The 6661-nt window shown below is 39.9% G+C and overlaps 1 non-coding gene across 1 annotated transcript; it reads left to right on the top strand.

The window, feature by feature from the left end:
- Positions 1-1365: 1365 nt before the first annotated feature.
- On the top strand, positions 1366-1438 carry TRNAG-UCC (transfer RNA glycine (anticodon UCC)). The gene has a single exon. It is a non-coding gene; the product is annotated as a tRNA-Gly (tRNA).
- The last annotated feature ends 5223 nt before the right edge of the window (positions 1439-6661 follow it).

The raw sequence follows: 6661 nt of genomic DNA, 5'->3' as shown, positions 1-6661 counted from the left end.
AGTTTGATGAACAAGATATGTCCATCTCCAAGTATTTTCCCACAAATTACTTATGAGTGACAAAGGATGAGCATTGACTTCTCAGTTGAGAAGTGTAGCAGACACCACCTTTTAACCAAGTGTTCTCAAACATAACCTTGCCCTGGAAAAACCAGCTTTTTAGGCCTTTTGATATAATGCAAGGTGAAGACCACAACATCACAATAATTATATTTCTACTAAAGATACCCAATATGAATCTAATTATAAGGAAACAACAGACAAACCCAGTTTGAAAGACATTTTACAGAATAACTGTACTTCTCAAAAATGTCAAGGTCAAGAAACACAAAGAAAGATAAGAAACTTTGCTATGTTAAAGGAGACCAGAAGGTCATGACAAACATGATCCTGGATTGGAGCCCTGACCCAGGGGCAACGGGATAAAGAACATTACTGGGAAGATGGACAGAATGTGACTTGGAGATTATAGATCAGATAATGGGCTTCCCTGGTGGCTCAGAAGGTAAAGAATCTGCCTGCAGCAGATAATTTTGTATACAAAATTATTGTATACAAGCAGCGCAGGAGACCTGGGTGGATCAGGTAATAGTTTTAAAGTGGAAGTGTTAGTTGCTCAGTCGTGTCCAGCTCTTGTGACCGCATGGACTGTAGCCTGCCAGGCTCTTCTGTCCGTGGAACACTCCAGGCAAGAATACTGGAGTGGGTAGCCGTTGTCTTCTCCAGGGGATCTTCCCCACCCAGGAGCTTGGCTCTCCAGCATCGCAGATTCTCTACTGTCGGAGGCACCAGGGAGGCCCGGTGGTCTCATGGACGTGAATTTCCGCAAACTCTGGGAGAGAGAGGAGAACAGAGGAGCCTGGCATGCAGCAGCCCATGGGATCACAAAGAGTAGGACACAACCTCATGACTGGACAACAACAACAAGAATAGTTTTATCAGACTTAAACTTTATAGCTACAGTGTTTATGCAAGTAAATAGCCTTGTTCACCTCATCTATTCTTTTTTTTTTTTTTTTTTTAAATATTATTTTATTAGTTGGAGGCCAATCACTTTACAACATTTCAGTGGGTTTTGTCATACTCCTCATCTATTCTTGATGAGAGGAGTGGGTTATGCTTAAAGAGATGGGAAGAGTTGTTGGCAGCCATATTGAAAGGCTGTCTACCACAAAGCCAAAATAAACTCATTTAGATAAATTTGAATGTATTTATCAAAGAGTAATTTAAGAACATTAGCTTATAAAATAAATGTCAAAAGAATTTCAGTTTGAATGAAAGTTAACCTGTTGTGTGTATGAATTCAGAACCATCATTTGTAAATGTTTAGATGCAGTCTAATATATAAAAGTGTCAGACAGGAATTCCCTGGTGGTCCAGTGGTTAGGACTCTGTGTTTCCACTGCAGAGGGCCCAGGTTCAATCCCTGGTGGGGGAACTAAGATCCTGTATATCATGTGGCATGGCCAAAAAATTAAAGGAAAATTTAAAAAAGTGTCAGATAGATGTTCTAGCTGGAGCCTGTTTAGAATTCAGAGTAGTTTGATTCTTGCTGGCCACCAGGAGCCCATTTGTATAATGGATTTTTGAGTGAAGCAGAAAAAAGTAGTGTTTCTCTGAGCTCACAGGTGCATGGTGGTCTCTGCCTCAGATGTTGTCCCTTTGTCCTGACCCACAGACTTGCACTGAATAATTCGTTCAGTTTTCACTCATTCATCCAATTTTCCCTCAGAATCGAACTATTAGAATTATCCATTTAAGGTGTGCCTGTCTGTCATTCCTTCTGTCATAGTCACTGCTGCAACTGATGAAAATGTCCTGTTAAATTATAATCATCCTGTCACAAGATCTGCTGAGACAGAGCTCTAATTCTTTATAGTGGTCTGCTCTGTCACCTCAAAATTATTGTATACAAGCTGGCTCAGAGCACCTATACTGTATCTAGTATAACTTCAACTCAATGGACATGAGTTTGAGCAGGCTCCAGGAGTTGGTGATGGACAGGGAAGCCTGGCATGCTGCAGTCCCTGGGGTCACAAAGAGTCGGACACGACTGAAGGGCTGAACTGAACTGAGTATAACTTCATGTGCTGTGCTTAGCCGCTTAGTCATGTCAGACTCTGCAACCCCATGGACTATAGCTTGCCAGGCTCCTCTGTCCATGGGGATTCTCCAGGCAAGAATACTGGAGTGGATTGCCGTGCCCTCCTCCAGGAGATCTTCCCAATCCAGGGATGGAACTCAGGTCTCCAGCATTGCAGGCGAATTCTTTACCAACCAAGCCACCAGGAGTACATATATAAATTTCCTCTTAGGGAATTGCTTGACTGTTTAGTGGTTAGGACTTGGCACTCTCATTGAAGATGGCCTGGGTTCAGTACCTGGTCAGGGAACTAAGATCCTGCAAGCTGCACAGTGCAACCAGAAAAAACAATTTTTTTCCTTCTAGTCTCTAGAGGTAGAGAATGTCATCTTTTACTTCTTCTAAGATAAGATATTTAACGTTGGCCATATTTAAACATCCTAAAAGGATAACATTTTATTGAGACCACATTTCTTATGAGCTTTTTCCTTAATAATTGAGTGATTTACAAAAATGCATGTGCTACATTTTCTTCCTGTAAGACTTAATGTGAGACATTATCAATTCCTCATATTTCTTTTGGAAGGGCACAAAAGGGACATCATTATCTACTCCCCTATCTTTAAATGTGAGAAGCATGTGTCCAATTAAATCTAGTGCTTCCTCTTCATTGTTCTCTATGAATAATTAACCTTTCTAAGTGCTGACATCAGGAAGGTTTTGAATCTCTCTTCCAAGAGGAAAATAAAATGAAGAGCAGAACTGACACTTCTTTAGAGTTTTTAATCACTTTGAAAGAGAGTTACTAACAGTAAAATATGAGCATTCAATGTAAAATGTTGATTCTTAGAATTATTTTGTTTGGTCTTTGGCGATAATGATTTTATTTTTATCATAGTCTTCTCTAAAGTAATAATGTTCTCTAATGCAATCACTTGGAACAATATGGTCACCAGTCTACTTTCATTAGTCACATGGGAACACTATAAATCAATTCCTGTGATCTTTGCAATGAAACTTGCAGGGTGCCAGCCATGTTAATATCTGTTAATTACTACCCTTTAAACCTCATTCTTTCTGTAAGTCAGATGCGCACTTTAGGACTTTCTATAGTTTAGATTGTTCTGCTCATCCTCCTGCTGATCTACAAGGTTTTTGCCCCTCTCAGTTGATTTATAATGTAACCTTGAAGCAAGAAGTAGCATTAGTCGACTGCTGTTTTAATAAATGGCTTGTCAGCTATTTTACAACTCTGGTTATTTCTTTGACTAGAGAAATTTCTAGGTAGCTGGCTTTTGAATTCCTCATTATTTTCAAGATTTGACTGGACATTCTTGATCAGATCTGTCTTCTGTGCAAATAATTACTTGATTGCTAGAGAGAAATAGTTCTGATATGTTTTGATTTTGATTTTACATGGTCTGATTCTGTCATAGACTTACTAGTCAATTTGGAGGGTTGAAAATATAATAAGACTATTTTACATTTAACTTGTTGAAAGAATAGTTATCCTCTCTGTTTGGTTTACTTGTTTTGTAACACAGGATTAAATTATTGTGAGAAATCAATAAAATTTTGGAATGCTGCAAAACTTTTAGCTTCCACAGTCAAATTTAATTAGGTTCACTTTTCACAGTGATTTTTTTCCCCCTAACATGCACAATTGCCATTTCAGGATAAGTCTTACCTTAAACAGAACTCATCATGTAGTCAGTCTCTCCTGGCTTCTATTTCTGCACTCTCAGTTTCCCTTTCCCTTTATGACATCAGTCCATTCACTCTACCAAGCTGAAAATCTTAAGAACATTCTACATGTTTCTTCTTGGTCCCATGCATCCTGACAGTCTGAAAGTTTTATCGAAATGTGTCCTTTTTCTGTTTCTTCTTTATCCCTCTAATTGCTGCCTTTGGGGGGCTTTCAATATTTCTTACTTCCACACTGACCTGTTCTCTCCAGTCTTTTCTTTCCCCCTGCTTCCCGTTACACTCACATCCATAGCTCCACACAGCAGTGTTTGATATAACATTGCCTATTCTCTTCATGTTCTTGCTCCTGGAAATCACTAGTTTATTTTCAATTTCTGTGAGTTTGTCTATTCTGGGCATTTCTAATAAACAGAATTGTATGATAGGGAATTTTGTGTCTGGTTGCTTCAACTTAGCATGTCTTCAAGATTCATTGTTGTTGTAACATGCATTAATACTTCATCATTTTTTATGGATGACATAATATTCCACTTATGGGTATATCAAGTTTTGTTTATCCGTTCATCAGTTGGAGGCATTTGGGGTGTTTCACTTTTTCGCTGTTATGAATCATGCTGTTGTGAACATTTGTATACAAATTTGTATATCTCTTGGTTATACATCTGGGGGTGAAATTACTGAGTCATCTGATTAGTGTGCTTAACATGTTAAAGAAGTGCTAAACTGTTTTTCAAAGTGGCTATACCATCTTCCATTCCTACTAGCAGTTATGGAAGGTTCAAATTGCTCCACTTTTCTGACCAAGACTTTTTTTTCTTAATTATAGCCATTCTAGCAAGTGTGGTTTTGTTTTGTTTGTGGTTTTGAGTTGGATTTTCATAATGCCTTACAATGTTTATCATCTTATTGTGTACTTTATGAGTCATTTATTTATCTTCTTTGGAGAAATGTCTATTCAAGATCTTTGCTAAGTTTTAATTGGTTTTTTCGTCTTTTGATTGTTACATGTCAGTGAGGTGACGTTTAGTGCATCTGTCACTTTCATAGTCTTTCCTACTGCTTGGAAATTCTTTTAGCTTTGTCTTGTCAAGCATTTTGGAGAAGGCAGTGGCACCCCACTCCAGTGCTCTTGCTTGGAAAATCCCATGGACGGAGAAGGCTGGTGGGCTGCAGTCCATGGAGTCGCGAAGAGTCAGACATGACTGAGTGACTTCACTTTCACTTTTCACTTTCATGCACTGGAGAAGGAAATGGCAACCCACTCCAGTGTTCTTGCCTGGAGAATCCCAGGGATGGGGTCGCACAGAAGTCACTGAAGTGACTTAGCAGCAGTCAAGCATTTGGGCTTCCCAGGTGATGCCGGCAATAAAGAATGATGAACCTGCCAATGCAGGAGACATGAGATGTGGGTTCGATCCCTAGGTTGGAAAGATCCCCTGGAGGAGGAAATGGCAACACACTCCAGTATTCTTGTCTGGAGAATTTCATGAATAGAGGATCCTGGTAGGGTACAGTCCCTGGGGCCGCAACGTGTTGCACAGGACTGAGCACACACCCGCGCTGTCAAGCATTTAAACATCCATGAATATATCATGTTCTGTGCCTGTGTTGGAAATAAAGTATCCAGTAAGACGTCACCCCTCCTTTGGATTATGCCGCCTGATTTCCTACTCCTCAGTCCTCTTTTACCCTGCATCCCAAATGATTTTTCTAAAAAGTGAATTTGATCATATTACTTATGCTAATGACTTTAATGCTTCCTTTATTTACTACTAGAAAAAGTTCTAGTTCTTTGAAATGATTTATGAGGCCTTCAAAATTTGTTCCTTGCCAGCCTCGTCAAGGTTATCTCTTGTCTCTACCCTGTACCCCCCCCCCCCCCCCCCCCGGATAACGTTAGTGTAGTCTAGTTAAATGTGACATCTAGATATACTCAAGTTAGGAACTAGGGGAATAAGTGGGTTTCTGGTGGCTCAGTGGTAAAGAATCCGCCTGCAATTCAGGAGACCCAGGTTCAATCCCTGGGTCAGGAAGATCCTCTGGAGAAGAGAATGGCAATTCACTCCAGAATTCTTGCCTGGAGAATTCCATGGACAGAGGAGCCCGGCGGGCTGTACTCCATGGGGTTGTAAAGAGTCAGACACGACTGAGTGACTGACACTGCCCCTCAGAGACCTGAAGCAAGTCCCAGGTGAGAATGAAAGGAATCAGTGGACCTTCTTAACTTTGGGTCCCAAACAGCAGGTCTCTCTGAAGCCTGTGACCGAGAACACAGGCTGTATTCTGTTACCCTGTTGTCTTAGTGGGATCTTCAGGTGTTCCACCCTCACCTCACTGTTACTATTAAGTAGTAAGGAAGAGCTAGAGCTTGGATCGGGGTTAAAGGGGAGCATAGCCCTTTAAGGACTGAGGGATCACTACCTCACTATATGACTTTGAAAATAGATCTATGAAATTCCCTGGGAGTCCAGCCCACGCTCTCACTGCCAAGGGCCCGGGTTTGATCCCTGGTTGGGGAACAAAAACCCCATAAATCCCAAAAATCCCGTGGCCAAAAAAGAGGTCTATATAAATTTAAAAATTCTTTTTAAATTTTGGCATAAACTAGTAAAACAGCAAGATCTATAGTATATATACATACAACACAGAAATACAAAACAGACTATGAAATTAAAATTACATCTCCAAAGTGGAAAGTATGTTATCTATTGCTGCGTAATGAACTAACCCCAAAATTCAAATGGCTTAAAACAACGATTTAATTTTTTTCAGCTTGTTTGCACTGTAATTGACAAATAAAATTGTGTAATTGACAAATAAAATTGTCAGATATTTCAACTCTACATTGTGATGATTGCATATATGTATGTG

Source organism: Muntiacus reevesi, chromosome 10 (assembly GCF_963930625.1).
Source record: "Muntiacus reevesi chromosome 10, mMunRee1.1, whole genome shotgun sequence".
Taxonomy (NCBI): Eukaryota; Metazoa; Chordata; class Mammalia; order Artiodactyla; family Cervidae; genus Muntiacus; species Muntiacus reevesi.
Note: the sequence above shows the minus strand (reverse complement) of the source record. Positions and strands in the feature narration are given on the sequence as shown.